We start from the raw sequence: 15,618 nt of genomic DNA, 5'->3' as shown, positions 1-15,618 counted from the left end.
ATCTAACTGCCGTGACCAGGATTCGAACCAGGATTATTGCGGCCGCATCGCAATGCACTAACCACTAAACGATCACGGCTCAGAAGTGGTGAGTGTAATTGTAATTTTATGTTTAGGGAGAATATTCCTAGTTTTAAGGAAAAATGCTCTATGCTTAAAGGAAGGAAAAAGTATTGTACCGTTTAGGGGAATCCAACTGCCGTGACCAGGATTCCTACCTGGGTTATTGCGGCCACAACGCAATGTACTAACCACAATACAATTACGACTCAGAAGTGGTGAGTGTAAATGTAATTTTATGTTTAGGGAGAATATTCCTAGTTTTAAGGAAAAATGCTCTATCCTTAAAGAAAGAAAAAAGTATTGTACCGTTTAGGGGAATCTAACTGCCGTGACCAGGATTCGAACCTGGGTTATTGCGGCCACAACGCAATGTGCTAACCAATATACGATCACGGCTCAGAAGTGGTGAGTGTAATTGTAATTTTATATTTAGGGAGAGTATTCCTAGTTTTAAGGAAAAATGCTCTATCCTTAAAGGAAGAAAAAAGTATTGCACCGTTTAGGGGAATCTAACTGCCTTGACCAGGATTCGAACCTGGGTTTTTGCGGCCACAACGCAATGTTCTAATCACTATACGATCACGGCTCAGAAGTGGTGAGTGTAACTGTAATTTTATGTTTAGGGAGAATATTCCTAGTTTTAAGGAAAAATGCTCTATCCTTAAAGGAAGGAAAAAGTATTGTACCATTTAGGGGAATCTAACTGCCGTGACCAGGATTCGAACCTGGGTTAATGCGGCCACAACGCAATGTACTAACCACTATACGATCACGGCTCAGAAGTGGTGAGTGTAATTGTAATTTTATGTTTAGGGAGAATATTCCTAGTTTTAAGGAAAAATGCTCTATCCTTAAAGGAAGAAAAAAGTATTGTACCGTTTAGGGGAATCTAACTGCCGTGACCAGGATTCGAACCTGGGTTATTGCGGACACAACGCAATGTACTAACCACTATACGCTCACGGCTCAGATGTGGAGAGTGTAATTGTAATTTTATGTTTAGGGAGAATATTCCTTGTTTTAAGGAAATATGCTCTATCCTTAAAGGAAAAAAAAAAGTATTGTTCCGTTTAGGGGAATCTAACTGGCGTGACCAGGATTCGAACCTGGGTTATTGCGGCCGCAACGCAATATACTATCCACTATTCGATCACGGCTCAGAAGTGGAGAGTGTAATTGTAATTTTAGGTTTAGGGAGATAATTCCTAGTTTTAAGGAAAAATACTCTATCCTTAAAGGAAGAAAAAAGTATTGTACCGTTTAGGGGAATCTAACTGCCGTGACCAGGATTCGAACCTGGATTATTGCGGCCGCAACGCAATGCACTAACCACTAAACGATCACGGCTCAGAAGTGGTGAGTGTAATTGTAATTTTATGTTTAGGGAGAATATTCCTAGTTTTAAGGAAAAATGCTATATGCTTAAAGGAAGGAAAAAGTATTGTACCGTTTAGGGGAATCTAACTGCCGTGACCAGGATTCCTACCTGGGTTATTGCGGCCACAACGCAATGTACTAACCACAATACGATTGCGACTCAGAAGTGGTGAGTGTAATTGTAATTTTATGTTTAGGGAGAATATTCCTAGTTTTAAGGAAAAATGCTCTATCCTTAAAGGAAGAAAAAAGTATTGTACCGTTTAGGGGAATCTAACTGCCGTGACCAGGATTCGAACCTGGGTTATTGCGGCAACAACGCAATGTACTAACCACTATACGATCACGGCTGAGAAGTGGAGAGTGTAATTGTAATTTTAGGTTTAGGGAGATAATTTCTAGTTTTAAGGAAAAATGCTCTATCCTTAAAGGAAGAAAAAAGTATTCTACCGTATAGGGGAATCTAACTGCCGTGACCAGGATTCGAACCTGGGTTATTGCGGCCACAACGCAATGTACTAACCACTATACGATCACGGCTCAGAAGTGGTGAGCGTAATTGTAATTTTATGTTTAGGGAGAATATTCCTAGTTTTAAGGAAAAATGCTATATCCTTAAAGGAAGAAGAAAGTATTCTACCGTTTAGGGGAATCTAACTGCCGTGACCAGGATTCGAACCTGGGTTATTGCGGCCACAACGCAATGTACTAACCACTATACGATCACGGCTCAGAAGTGGTGAGTGTAATTGTAATTTTATGTTTAGGGAGAATATTCCTAGTTTTAAGGAAAAATGCTCTATCCTTAAAGGAAGAAAAAAGTATTGTACCGTTTAGGGGAATCTAACTGCCGTGACCAGGATTCGAACCTGGGTTATTGCGGCCACAACGCAATGTACTAACCACTATACGATCACGGCTCAGAAGTGGTGAGTGTAATTGTAATTTTATGTTTAGGGAGAATATTCCTAGTTTTAAGGAAAAATGCTCTATCCTTAAAGGAAGAAAAAAGTATTGTACCGTTTAGGGGAATCTAACTGCCGTGACCAGGATTCGAACCTGGGTTATTGCGGCCACAACGCAATGTACTAACCACTATACGATCACGGCTCAGAAGTGGTGAGTGTAATTGTAATTTTATTTTTAGGGAGAATATTCCTTGTTTTAAGGGAAAATGCTCTTTCCTTAAAGGAAGAAAAAAGTATTGTAACGTTTAGGGAGTGGTGAGTGTAATTGTAATTTTATGTTTACGGAGATTATTCCTTGTTTTAAGGAAAAATGCTCTATCCTTAAAGGAAGAAAAAAGTTTTGTACCGTTTAGGGGAATCTAACTGCCGTGACCAGGATTCGAACCTGGGTTATTGCGGCCACAACGCAATGTACTAACCACTATACGATCACGGCTCAGAAGTGGTGAGTGTAATTGTAATTTTATGTTTAGGGAGAATATTCCTTGTTTTAAGGAAAAATGCTCTATCCTTAAAGGAAGAAAAAAGTATTGTACCGTTTAGGGGAATCTAACTGCCGTGACCAGGATTCGAACCTGGGTTATTGCGGCCACAACGCAATGTACTAACCACTATACGATGACGGCTCAGAAGTGGCGACTGTAATTGTAATTTTATTTTTACGGAGATTATTCCTAGTTTTAAGGAAAAATGCTCTATCCTTAAAGGAAGAAAAAAGTATTGTACCGTTTAGTGGAATCTAACTGCCGTGACCAGGCTTCGAACCTGGGTTATTGCGGCCACAACGCAATGTTCTAACCACTATACGATCACGGCTCAGAAGTGGTGTGTGTAATTGTAATTTTATGTTTATGGAGAATATTCCTTGTTTTAAGGAAAAATTCTCTTTCCTTAAAGGAATAAAAAAGTATTGTACCGTTTAGGGGAATCTAACTGCCGTGACCAGGATTCGAACCTGGGTTATTGCGGATACATCGCAATGTACTAACCACTATACGATCACGGCTCAGAAGTGGTGAGTGTAATTGTAATTTTATGTTTAGGGAGAATATTCCTAGTTTTAAGGAAAAATGCTCTAACCTTAAAGGAAGAAAAAAGTATTCTACCGTTTAGGGGAATCTAACTGCCGTGACCAGGATTCGAACCTGGGTTATCGCGGCCACAATGCAATATACTAACCACTATACGATCACGGCTCAGAAGTAGTGAGTGTTAGTGCACTTACTTTTTTGTTTGGATTTATCAGACTTTAAGGAAAAAACTTTCTTCCTTAAATGATATAAAATTTTTTATTAATATTTCTAAAATTATCTGCGGTGATCAGGCACCGAACTTGTGTTATTGCGTCAACAACGAAACGTAGTTACCACTACACGCTCGTGTTTCGGAATACTTGTGTATAAGTATATAATAATTTTTTTCTGTGAACATAATCAGAGCTTCAAAGAGAAATGTTTACTTATAAAAGAAAAGAACTATTTTATGTAGTGTGAATCAAGCTTCATACCTATTCTTAAAACATATTTTAGAGACGACCGGAAAGTATACATTTCTCATTAATAAACTATTTTTTGGGGAAAATCTTATTTATAAAATTTATTAGATACACTGATCGATATTTTACTTTCTTGCATATTATGGAGCCTTTTGCCTGCTTTCTTAAATGTCTAACATATTTTTAGGGTTCGTACCCAGTGTAATTTATCATGCACATTAAAGTATGAAAAGTTGTTACTATAATGCATTTTATAGTAAGAACAATAAATTTGAAATGAATATGTCGAACAATCACATAGTCGCTTTAGTAAGTGTCCGAAATGTATACTAGGTCTTAGTCAAGTGCCACTGTCCAGCATACATTTGCCCTGTATATCCCGCACTGTTCTTTTTTTAAAGTTTTGTGCCACTGCCCGGTATGCCCTGCATCATTTTTTTTCAAGGTCAAGTGCCACTGCCCAGTATGCATCGAACCGGTCCGAACACTGATGTTTCTCCTAATCTATCCTCTAGAGATATTAAAAATCTTATTTTCGAAAGAATTGATCATCATAATCTCCAAATTTATTAACAACTTCCATTCTGAAAGCAGAATGCACAACTCTGTCTTTTTTCAGTTCGTTAAAAAAAGAAAAAAAAAGAGTAATTTTCTTTTTCTCTTGAGGATTCAAAAGCCATAATATAACCCGATGTGACCAAAAGAGGATGAACGATTGCTATCTTTAAGGGTTACTTACAGTTTCACTTCCGGATTACCCAGTTTTCTTAGTTATTTCTTTTTTCTTATATTTTAAAATAAGTGCCCTTTCAAAGCGTTTTCCTCCCTGCTTTTGTTTTCGTCTCTCTTATTCTCTATTTTTTCAATCTGCCAATACGGACAGGTACTTTCATTTACGTCACACAATGAGCTATGGGCAACGGTCTTGGTCCGGGGACAACATACATTAGTTACTTCCCGCTTCCCAGGGTGGACACATTCATACACCATCCATACACCCGCAAATCGTAATTTTGACCCAAACCAGAGAACGATCAATCTCCGATTCAGTACCCCCAGAGGTTTAATTTGTTCTGAAAACATGGACTACTTCATGACCCGACGTATTTAACATGCACCAGTCTCCATTAAAAACGCAAGGAGTCTTCGACCGGTGGGGATCGAACCCCTCTACCTCACGGACATGGGCTCAACGCCCAATCCTCGCCCTAACTCGTCCGAATAGACGTGAACGTCATCAGCAGTTCAACTTGTTAACAATTCAAAATGAATCGGACTTTAAGAGCGAGAACTATCAGAATTCAGAAATTAGCAAGTTTAATTTTTTCCGGCTTGTTTGCTAGTTTAACTGTTTGTTCTTTTAGGAGGAAAAATGTACGTTAAATTATATCTTACTGTAAAGATATTTCTTTCATAGTGTTATTTCTATGAATTTTCTTTTGTACTATATTTGAGTTGTTTTTTATTTGTTATCTATACATTTATTTCTCTTACGCGGCGACAAAAAAGAGCCTCATTACAACTCCCCGAATGGCAACGCTAGAAAATCGAAAAATAATGGCCGCTAAAAATGTCACATGCCAAATCTAGCTGAGGTGGCTCAACATATAGCGTTTCTGAAAACGGAAACTGAAATAACCAGAGAAAGCATTCTCACCAAATGTGATCTCATCTGTAATTCACCCTATCATCTCATACTATTAAGCTAGGCAGAAGTGAGTAGTCTTTGTCGATAGATCTCTATTTTAATATTTTGTCGAAAGCGCTTTTTTTCCCACGAATATTACGAAGTTATTTGACGATTTTTGTTTTATATTACGAATTTATTTGTTTTCTTATTGTTATTAGTTATTCATTGAAAAATGAGTCTCAGTCGTACTGTTGCGCTTTTGAAGTATAACCAAAAGAAGCGTGCTCGAAGATTGGAAGAGAGCATTGATGACAGCTATGAAAGACGTAGTGGTGAATGAATGCGTGGACGACGTGCCGTCATTCAAGATTTAACTGTTGATGTTGTCGAACACAACATCTGTTCCATGACCGAAATTTGTAGTTTTTGTACTGCTCAATTCTGCGCAGAAGAAAAAAATTCCTCTGGGAAATATAACAAATGCTGCCATGATGGAGAAATCAAGTTGTGTTTTGAATTCTTAGAATTTTGTGTATTTGCAATGTACCTAAGTTAGTAGCGAGCGAAGCAAACCATATAAGATTGCGTAGCAATTTTCGGAGGTTGGCGAGCGTTAGCGAGCAGGGGGCGCAGCCCTCTAGCACTGAATATTTATTAGTCTTGTATGATTCATTTCGAAATATTTAGTGATTGCGGTATTATTAGTATTCAAAAACGAAAAGTATTTTAGTTGGACATGCTCGGGTGGAAAGTTTTGACCGATTCGAAAAGTCGATCCTCTCACTTCGAAATTTTTTTTTCTCCCCGAAATCTTTTGGCCTTAATTTGGAAATATGTAGTAATTTTGGCCTTTAGAAATATGCATGCAAAAATTTTTTTAATCATGTTTGTCTTTTACCTTCACACAAGACTGCATATTCATTGGTTGTTTAACGCTTTTTGTTCCCCTCTACGCTATTGCAGTGATTAGAAAATAAAAAAGACAAGAAATGTAATAAATTCTTTTAATAATTTATTAATAACTATATACAGTTCCATCAAGTGATCTGAATTCTATTTATATTCATATTCAGTGAGCATCGTAAAAACTGTACATTTTTGACATTTTCCTTCACACTATTTTATCAAGGACAAACAGGCATGTTTTATTTTCAGTGATTCTCTGCACACTCCTTTCAACCTTTTATAAACAGGTCTAAATTAAATGTCACATAAAATATTTTCCAAATTAATAATGTTTGCATATATATATATATATTTATATACATAAATATAAGTTTTGCTCATTTTTTTTATTTATTGCATTGCGCTCATTATTGCTTTTTCTTCATTTTTTGCTTATAGCAGTTCGTGCATTAATTTTTTTTCTTTATATTTTTGTTTATAACATCTCGCTTCTTATTTTTTTTTTCTTCAATATTGTTTATTAACCGGGAGTCTTAATTTACTTATACGGATTTTTTTTTTCTCTGAGCATTATATTTTTATGCGCAAATCAACTGCTTGATGTGGATCATCCGNTCATTTTGAACTTATATATATATATATATATATATATATATATTGGTGTGAATGACAGAAATGAGCGGTTGTTGACTTCCATCTGTGAATATTGTCAATCACATAGTCGCTTTGGTTAATGTCCGAAATATACATAAGGTCTAGTTAAGTGCCACTGCCCGGTATGCGATACGTCAATGTTTATTTTAAGGTTCAGTGCCACTGCCCGGTATAATCTACATCAATGTTTCTTTTAAGGTCAAGTGCCACTGCCCAGTGTGCATTTAACCAGTACTCCGAACGCTGATATTTCTCCTAATCTATCCTCAGCTGACATTAAAACATCGAATGAATATAATAATATCAACAAATCAATTAACATCAAATCACGTATAACAAATATTTCGGACATTCACCATTGAGACCATGTGACTGTTGACATTCACCGTGAAAGTCGACATTCTCTTGATTTTGGCCATTCACTGCAACATAAATATCGCACAGCTGCCAAGTTTCTTTTTCTTCTCATAAAAGATTTTTTCCCCCAATGGTAGTGTGAGAAAACAAAGGACAGAATTAAGATAAATTAAAATCTGCTCTTTGGGGCAGATTTTGGGACAGAAGTTCGTCTAAAAATTGCGTTAGACACAGGGTGACTCAGCACCAGGAATGGAAGTAGGGCAAGTCATAAGGATCTAGATTAGCTTAGTAACCCATGACCGGAATTGTAAACGTACGCCGCAAGAGTGTTTTCAGTATTATGGACTAACTGTTCGTGAGCCGCGATGATTCAGTGAATAGAGCGCCCAATAATGTGAATCCAATGAGGTTCGCTTCCCAATCATTATTTTTATGAAATCAGTGAATCACGACATTTTATGCTCTACTTCGTTCCTGCTAATTAATAAATCATAAATACTTTTCCCTTTCAATCGAAGGTCAAAGATCAGCCAGCAATCTTCTTAAAAAGGGTTATTTTCTTAGACTTTGAACCTCAAAATTGTTTAGTTCCAACGTTGAACCACAAAGGTATATACTATGATTCAGGGAATAGAGCGTTCGCCTTCCAATGAGGTGAACCGGGTTCGAATCCCAGAGATGGCTGGTCGATACGAATTCCGTACCTGACTCACACCTACCACTGCGCTGACGTAAAATATCCTCAGTGGTAGACGGATCATGGGTTAGAGTACCCCTGCCGTCAGGCTAACCATAGGTGGGTTTCATGGTCCTCTTCTCTATGTAACGCAAATGCGGGTTAGTTTCAGCAAAAAGTTCTGTTTGAAAGTAAATTTCTTCTAATACTTAATCCCGGAGTTCCCTTGTCTTCTGAATTGGGTTCAAAATTACATGGCTACGGAGTTGAACATTCGCAGTCGTAAACCCAAAAATTGTCAATCGGATGTTCAAGGACGATTATAAAATAAGATAAAATAACTGTTGGTGTGCATTTGAAGAAGTACTTTAATTTATCTGAAATATCCTAATTTTATTTTGATTTCATATTTTCTATTAATATTTTCGAAAATCGCATTTAAATAGATTCAGAAATTGCTGTTTTATTGTGTTAATGATTTGGCACCATACTTGTTGATCTTGCCAAATTGTTCACCAAATCATTAAATCGTGATAAAAAAAAAGCTATTTTGAGTCGATTGCAATTTTGGCACTATAATTACCCCCCCCCCAAAAAAAAAAAGAAAAATGTAAAGTTTATCCAAAATTAAGATGTTTCAGATATAAATAACAGTACCGTTTCAAATGCGCACGGACAGCCATTTCAAAATAAGGATGTTCATCCTAGCATTTTAGGATGACATTTCCGGGCATCTGTTGCTGAGCTATTTTCAATTCTTATGATGTGCCAAATCTCTCCTATAAGTTTGAAAATTCAGTAGAATGGTTATATTTGTGACTAATTTTTATGCTAATAAATTTTTCACGATTTAAATTTTATAAACCAAATCTGATACGGAAAATATATATGTTTCTATTATTAAAGAAGAAAATGTTCATTAAAGAGTCAAAAATAACACTATATCACTGCATGGATATTAGGATTTATGTATTAGTCTTTGGTGACTAATATCTTTAAAAGTTTTAATTATTAAATTAAAAATAAAGTCATAATTTGGGAAATCTTCCGTAAAAAGCTCAAAAATTGGCAGCCGTGAAACGATAATATTCAAAGGAGCAAATTCATGCAATATTTGATTTCCAGAATTTCGCAAGTTGTTGATAATTTTGTAATTGTTAACAACTGTTACTTGTTAATTAGTTGTTGATATTGAAGAAACAGAAATCAGAGCGATTTATTCTTCTAAAATACTTATTTTTAAAAAAGAATTAACTTAGGGAAAAATAAAAAAAGGTATTTTTGTCATACTATGCAAAAAATTATCTTTATTATTGTTTAAGTAGCATAAACGAAAAGCGATATGTTTTTCGTTAGTAATAATGTTTCGTTTTTCTTTTAACAACTAATTCAGTAATAATTATGATAGGTGTTAACTCAGTTTCGATTTTTTTTCAACATTTCAGTTGTATTTCTCAAATTGGTTTTGTCTTTCCTCTGACAATTGAGCCGTAATTTTAATAGACGTTTCGTTTTTCTTTTATAAGTTTGATAATAATTTTTGTATTTCTTTAATTTTATTTGCAACAATTCAATATTAATTATAACAAAAACAGAGCTGGTGTCACAATAGAAACATTAAAATATATTACTATTATTAATGTTTTTTGCCTGTGATAAAGTTTCATTTTTTATGAACAATTCAGTAATAATTTTAATTCATGCTTAGAAAGTTTCATTGTTTTTAATAACTTAGTAGTGAACTACTAAATTCTAATAACTCAGAGCTAATACGGAGTTCTTTTTGTTCCGTTATTGTTTTTAAAAATTCGGTATATCTTTCCTTTTCGAATATTAACAAGTTTTTCTTGGAGAATCTTTGTTTGCATGAATTATCCTTGACTACATTCAATTCGTCCCACGAAATTCAAAATGTAAAATAATAATAATAACAATAATAATAATGCATAAATAAGATTAAAAAAATGCACATTTGTTTCATCTCTCTTAATACAATATTTAGAGAGAAAAAAAAAGAAAAGGCAAAGTATTCTTATTATCACTTGCAGGTTCGAGTTATCTTTTCTGTTACATAATCTCTTATCCTCCAATGATATTTGACCAACATTTTCAGCCAATCAAACTTCAATTTAAAAATCTAGCGGTTGTTAGAGGGGAATAGAATATTCTTTTTTTTCTCTTTTCTTTTTATAAAGTTTTAAATTCTAAATTCCTTAACATGTTGAGCACAATGAAAATATTTCTGGCCAAACCAAGCGAATTGCAAATAGAACAAAAAGAAAATGTATGAGCATTCTTTCGAAACTTGTCTGTCCACAATTTGTTTTCTTGTAGATAGCACCGTGCATAATAATAATGATAATGATAATAATAATAATTATTATTTTATTCTAAAAGCCCTGTAATTTATGTACAGTGAAATTTAGTTCAAAGGGCAAAATAGTTCGGTAGTTTTGTTTCCATGGCATTTTAATTTCAGTTCGAAAACTGAAGTGGAGGAAGGAACCTTTTGTGTTCCTTTAGTAGGCTCAGACGATGTTATTAATGTTCGAATTTTCTAGGCTATAACTGTCTATGGTACTAAAGCTGCAATTTGCCTGGAGTGAAATTTGGACGTTTATGATCATATTGCAGTCGTTATATATCATTGATAGCTTATACAGAGTGTCCAACGGAGGACTGACTGATTACAAAATTAAAATCAAGGGAAAAAAGAATGATAGAGGAGTGAAACAAACTGTATATCTATTGCTAAGACTGTAAAAAGTTTATGCAGGCATTTTGGATTTAGTTACAAATGTTACCAACAGATAGCGCAAATTACACTTTACGAAACTCTTAATTAAAAGTAAATGCCGTAAGACTATAATCTAACTTGTCATACTCCGGTATCGAAAAATACGCGATATTCAACAGAATACAAGGCTTAAACTTCTTCTTAATCTAGTAAAAAAAAAAAAAAAAAGAACATTTTGTGTTTCAATTCTGGAACAGATAGCTCTGATCATGGGTGACTAACAGCGCCTTCTGTTGGCAACTTTTGTAACAAAATTCCCATATTTCTGTGTAGAATTTTTACAGCTTTCACAATAAACATACCGCTTCTTTCATTCTTTTATATCCCTTTGTTGCTGAGACTTTTAATTTTGAAATCAGCTGGACACCATGTCATACAGAAAAATAATTAAAAACAAATAACTTTTGATACAGTAAGTTATTATTGTATTGATAAGTTCTAAAATGGCTTGAAAGAATGTATATAGTGGAGTTATTTATTGCTTCAAAATATGAAAATAGATTCATTGAATCCTGGTTGGAACATTTCTAATAAATAAGCTCAAAAAATTTGGTCCACTCTCATATTTCTGCAGCTGTTGGATTAAAAAATGTTGAAGTAAAAAAAAACTGAATTCATCAAAAGTCTGCAACACCTAATTACTCTACGCTTGTTAATAACTGCAGTTATCTAAGTATTATATCTCATATTTAATTTTAAGCATAGGCGTGCACACTAGAGAGTAAAACCTGATCATTAAATGAAAAGTTATAATTTGTTATTATATTGTTTATACATCAGGATTATTGTTTAATAATAATTGGAATTATTCTCCTTGTAAAATCTGATGTTAATTAGTGATTTATATTTAATGCATCAATTTCATAACTAATTATTAATTTAATAGTTCAGAAAACACAATACAATTACTAACTTATTTACTACATTTTGTTTATTGAAAAAAATAAAAAAGGTTTTGTTAAGATTTGATCTAGTCGCGTAATTAAGATAAATTCAACATCATAATTTGCATACAATATTTAACTTTGGAAACTTTTAAAAATTTATAATTTATAATAAAATTGTAGCAAATTTCAACATTTTAAAACTTTTATACGAAAAATATAATTTAATAAATAATGCAAGATAGTTCAAGGTTGATATTTCTTTTCTTTTTTCTTATCCATTCACCCTCAAAATAATCTTCGGGTTTATGACTTTGGAGCAAAAGTGACACTGTTTACTCGAATTTAAAATAAAAACGTTTCATCAATAGGTGCAACTTTTTGCTTTCAGCGAAGTTCATGTTCTTTCAATTTGTTTTTGTCTGAGTTCAAATGAAAAATATTTTATCAGACCATATAACTTTTGCACCTGGAAAAGCTTAGATTACTTCAATATGCTTATTTTCGAATTCAAAATAAAACCTTTTTTGCGGTAGATATAACTTTTTCACCAAAGAAAGATTATATTACCTCAATTTGTATAAAATTCAAAATTCAAACATTTTAGCATTAGCTAGACTGTAGTAGATAAATTTGAATCAAAGATAGTTTACTTGAATTCAATTTGTTTACATTTAAATTCAAAATAAAAGAGTTGAAGCAATAGATCTAAATTTTGAATTAAGTCAATTTTATGCTATTTCAATTTGTTTATTTTTGAATTCGAAAAAAAAATTTTTTTTAGCCGTGGATATTACTTTTGCACCAAGGAAAACTTACGTTACTTCAATTTGAATAAAATGCAAAACTAAAACATTTTAGCAATAGCTAAACAGTAGTACATAACGATTGAACCAAAGATATTTTATGCGAATTTGCTTCTATTAAAACTCAAAATAAAAACGTTTAAGCAGTAGTATAAATTTTGAACTAAGTAAAGTTTATGTTACTTTAATTTAATTTTTTTTCAAATTTAAAATAATTTTTTTTGCGGTTGATATAACTTTTGAATCAAGGAAAGCTTACGTTACTTCAGTTAGAATAAAATTCAAAATAAATAATTTTACCAGTAAATAAACAGTAGTAAATAACTTCTTCACCAAAGATAGTTTATATTAATTTGTTTACAGTCAAATTCAAAATAAAAATATTGCAGCATTCTATATAAATTTTGAACCAAGGAAAGATTACGTTACCCCAATTTGTTTATGATCAGGTTTAAAATAACATATTAGAAATGGATGTAACTTTTACTCTACGGAAATGGTACTTATAATTGTTTGCGCCCGAATTGTTTATAAGATTAGGGTAAATTGACACTCCAGGTAAATTATAGCCTAGAGACCTACAGATTCAATTATTTAACTTTCATTTTCCATATTGAAATGAGATTGCTGGATGGAGAAAAGATATTGTTTTTAAATTCTATTCTTAGGTTGTGAAAAGGCCACTTTCTGATCCAAGTAATTAAAATTTGGTTCTTTTTTTTAACCGCTATGAAGGGTATTTTTTATTTAAATAAATGATTTAAGTGGAAGAGTTGTGTGAAGTTAAGAAAAAGGTTATTTTAAAATACAGGTCACAAAACAAAAACTTTCATAACGTAATAAACATAACTATTTATTAAAGGAATTTTCTTTTGTTTTTTAATTATTTTTTGTAATTAAATAATGTGAAAAGGTATTAAATTAAAATGGCTGTACTCTTTTAAGTATTCAGTTATTTCTCGACTATCTGAAAAATAGTTATGTATTGGCGACAGTTTCAGCGTTATAGGTGCTAAGAAAGGCAAAAAAATTTTTTTCTCTATCGTACTTCATTAGCGTATATAAAGATTGTTTTTTTTTAAATACAAAATAAGATTAATATTTTGAAACTTCAAGCCAACAAACGAACGTTGTATAGAGCGTAGGCTATTGAACACTGCCAGATTAAGAAAATCTTCTCAGATTTTTCACCAAAAAAAGAAAGAAATCAAAGTTTAATTACTTAAAACTCGAAAAAAAACTTTAATTTTAAGATATGAATACTATTTTGCTAAAAGTAAAAGGAACTGGAGATTTAAATGGACAATAAATTATGTATTTAAAAAAATCACAAATTTAGCAATTTTTTTAAACTAGAATAATTAAATGAATGATTCTACGAATATTTTTTATTTTTGCAAATTGAGTCCTATCAAGGAAATCAACGTAATTTTTAAATATAAAAAAAATAGATCCACTTTCAGTTTTACAAAACGCTTCTTAATATTGACATTTCGTCCCATTTTTTTGATTAGCCTAGAGGGTGTCAGTCTAGGATGGGCAGAAATTAAGCTAACTGTCATGAATAACTGCAGTTACAAACTTAGTTACAAAACATTATTCGCTAAAGAGTGCTCATTCATATGAAAATAACGCCTTTGACAATTTTTAACACTTGAAATAAAAGATTCAGTACTTTTCAATGTTTGCTTCTCTAATTTAGGTTATCGATCAAAGGAAACTTTTACATAATACCTACATTAAGAATTGATTTTAAGCAATTTTTAGAGTCTTAGAGAGGCGAACATCTTTGTTTTACAACATAAATACATGCTTAATAACTTCAGTATTAAATATAGACTACGCGTAAAATTTATTGTGCGCAAAATTACCCAGGGATTTAAGGCATAAAATATTTCTTATTTAAATCACCGTTTTTTTTAAAAAAGTGAATGATATGTATTTCAGAAGTTGGGTGATATAAATTTTAGGGGACTCATAAATTAATTCCAAAATTCTAAATTCGGATTTAACTTCAACGTGTTTTCTAATATATTTATGTTAAATAAGCTTTAAATGCGTGATTCGATTATATATTTACAAAAACATTAGCTTTTTGCACTTAAAGTAGATAAAATGTTTTCTATAGGGAGAATCTTTTTAGAAACTATGCATTTTTAATACTGTTAAAAGTGCAGTTTTTAGCCCTGCTAAAACTACAACCCTAATAGCAAAATAACTTGGACCCTCATTCAAATCGCTTTTACGAATCGAGGATCTATAAGGGTTCAAAACGCAGTTATTTTTCAGATATTGGCCCTATATGGAATTGTCCTATTCCCTCGATATTTAACAGCCACTTTAAAACAAATATCGGCCTTATGTAGAATTGCCCAATTTATCCGATATTTTACAGCCACTTTATAACTAATATCGGCCCTATATAGAATTGCCCAATTCATCCGATATTTTACAGTCACTTTATAACCAATATCGGCCTTATATAGAATTGCCCAATTCATCCGATATTTCACAGCCACTTTATAACCAATATCGGCCCTATATAGAATTGCCGATTCCCCCCATATTTTACTGCCACTTTATAGCCAATATCGGCCCTGTATAGAATTGTCAGATTCACCCGATATTTCACAGCCACTTTATAACCCATATCGGCCCTATATAGAACTGCCAGATTCACCCGATATTTTATAACCACTTTATAACCAATATCGGCCCTATATAGAATTGTCAGATTCAACCGATATTTTACAGCCACTTTATAACCAGTATCGGCCTTACATAGAATTGCCCAATTCACCCGATATTTTACAGCCACTTTACAACCAATATCAGCCCTATATAGAATTGTCAGATTCACTGGATATTTTATAACCACTTTATAACCAATGTCGGCCCTATATAGTATTGTCAGATTCAACCGATATTTTACAGTCACTTTATAACCAGTATCGGCCTTACATAGAATTGCCCAATTCACCCGATATTTTACAGCCACTTTA

General features: G+C 32.9%; 1 protein-coding gene and 7 non-coding genes across 12 annotated transcripts in view; 1 reads left to right on the top strand and 7 right to left on the bottom strand.

Moving 5' to 3' along the window:
• The window catches only part of LOC107439260 (coiled-coil domain-containing protein 92), an 879,443-nt gene that overhangs the window by 351,339 nt on the left and 512,486 nt on the right, over window positions 1-15,618 (top strand). The gene's annotated exons all lie outside the window — the stretch shown is intronic.
• Window positions 768-839, bottom strand: TRNAH-GUG (transfer RNA histidin (anticodon GUG)). Its single transcript has one exon. It is a non-coding gene; the product is annotated as a tRNA-His (tRNA).
• On the bottom strand, window positions 1,719-1,790 carry TRNAN-GUU (transfer RNA asparagine (anticodon GUU)). The gene has a single exon. It is a non-coding gene; the product is annotated as a tRNA-Asn (tRNA).
• On the bottom strand, window positions 1,909-1,980 carry TRNAH-GUG (transfer RNA histidin (anticodon GUG)). The gene has a single exon. It is a non-coding gene; the product is annotated as a tRNA-His (tRNA).
• TRNAH-GUG (transfer RNA histidin (anticodon GUG)) lies at window positions 2,099-2,170 on the bottom strand. Its single transcript has one exon. It is a non-coding gene; the product is annotated as a tRNA-His (tRNA).
• TRNAH-GUG (transfer RNA histidin (anticodon GUG)) lies at window positions 2,289-2,360 on the bottom strand. The gene has a single exon. It is a non-coding gene; the product is annotated as a tRNA-His (tRNA).
• TRNAH-GUG (transfer RNA histidin (anticodon GUG)) lies at window positions 2,479-2,550 on the bottom strand. The gene has a single exon. It is a non-coding gene; the product is annotated as a tRNA-His (tRNA).
• TRNAH-GUG (transfer RNA histidin (anticodon GUG)) lies at window positions 2,773-2,844 on the bottom strand. Its single transcript has one exon. It is a non-coding gene; the product is annotated as a tRNA-His (tRNA).

Source organism: Parasteatoda tepidariorum, chromosome 6 (genome assembly GCF_043381705.1).
Source record: "Parasteatoda tepidariorum isolate YZ-2023 chromosome 6, CAS_Ptep_4.0, whole genome shotgun sequence".
In the NCBI taxonomy this organism is placed as follows: Eukaryota; Metazoa; Arthropoda; class Arachnida; order Araneae; family Theridiidae; genus Parasteatoda; species Parasteatoda tepidariorum.
The sequence above is the reverse complement of the archived record's forward strand: the minus strand, read 5'-3'. Positions and strand labels throughout refer to the sequence as shown.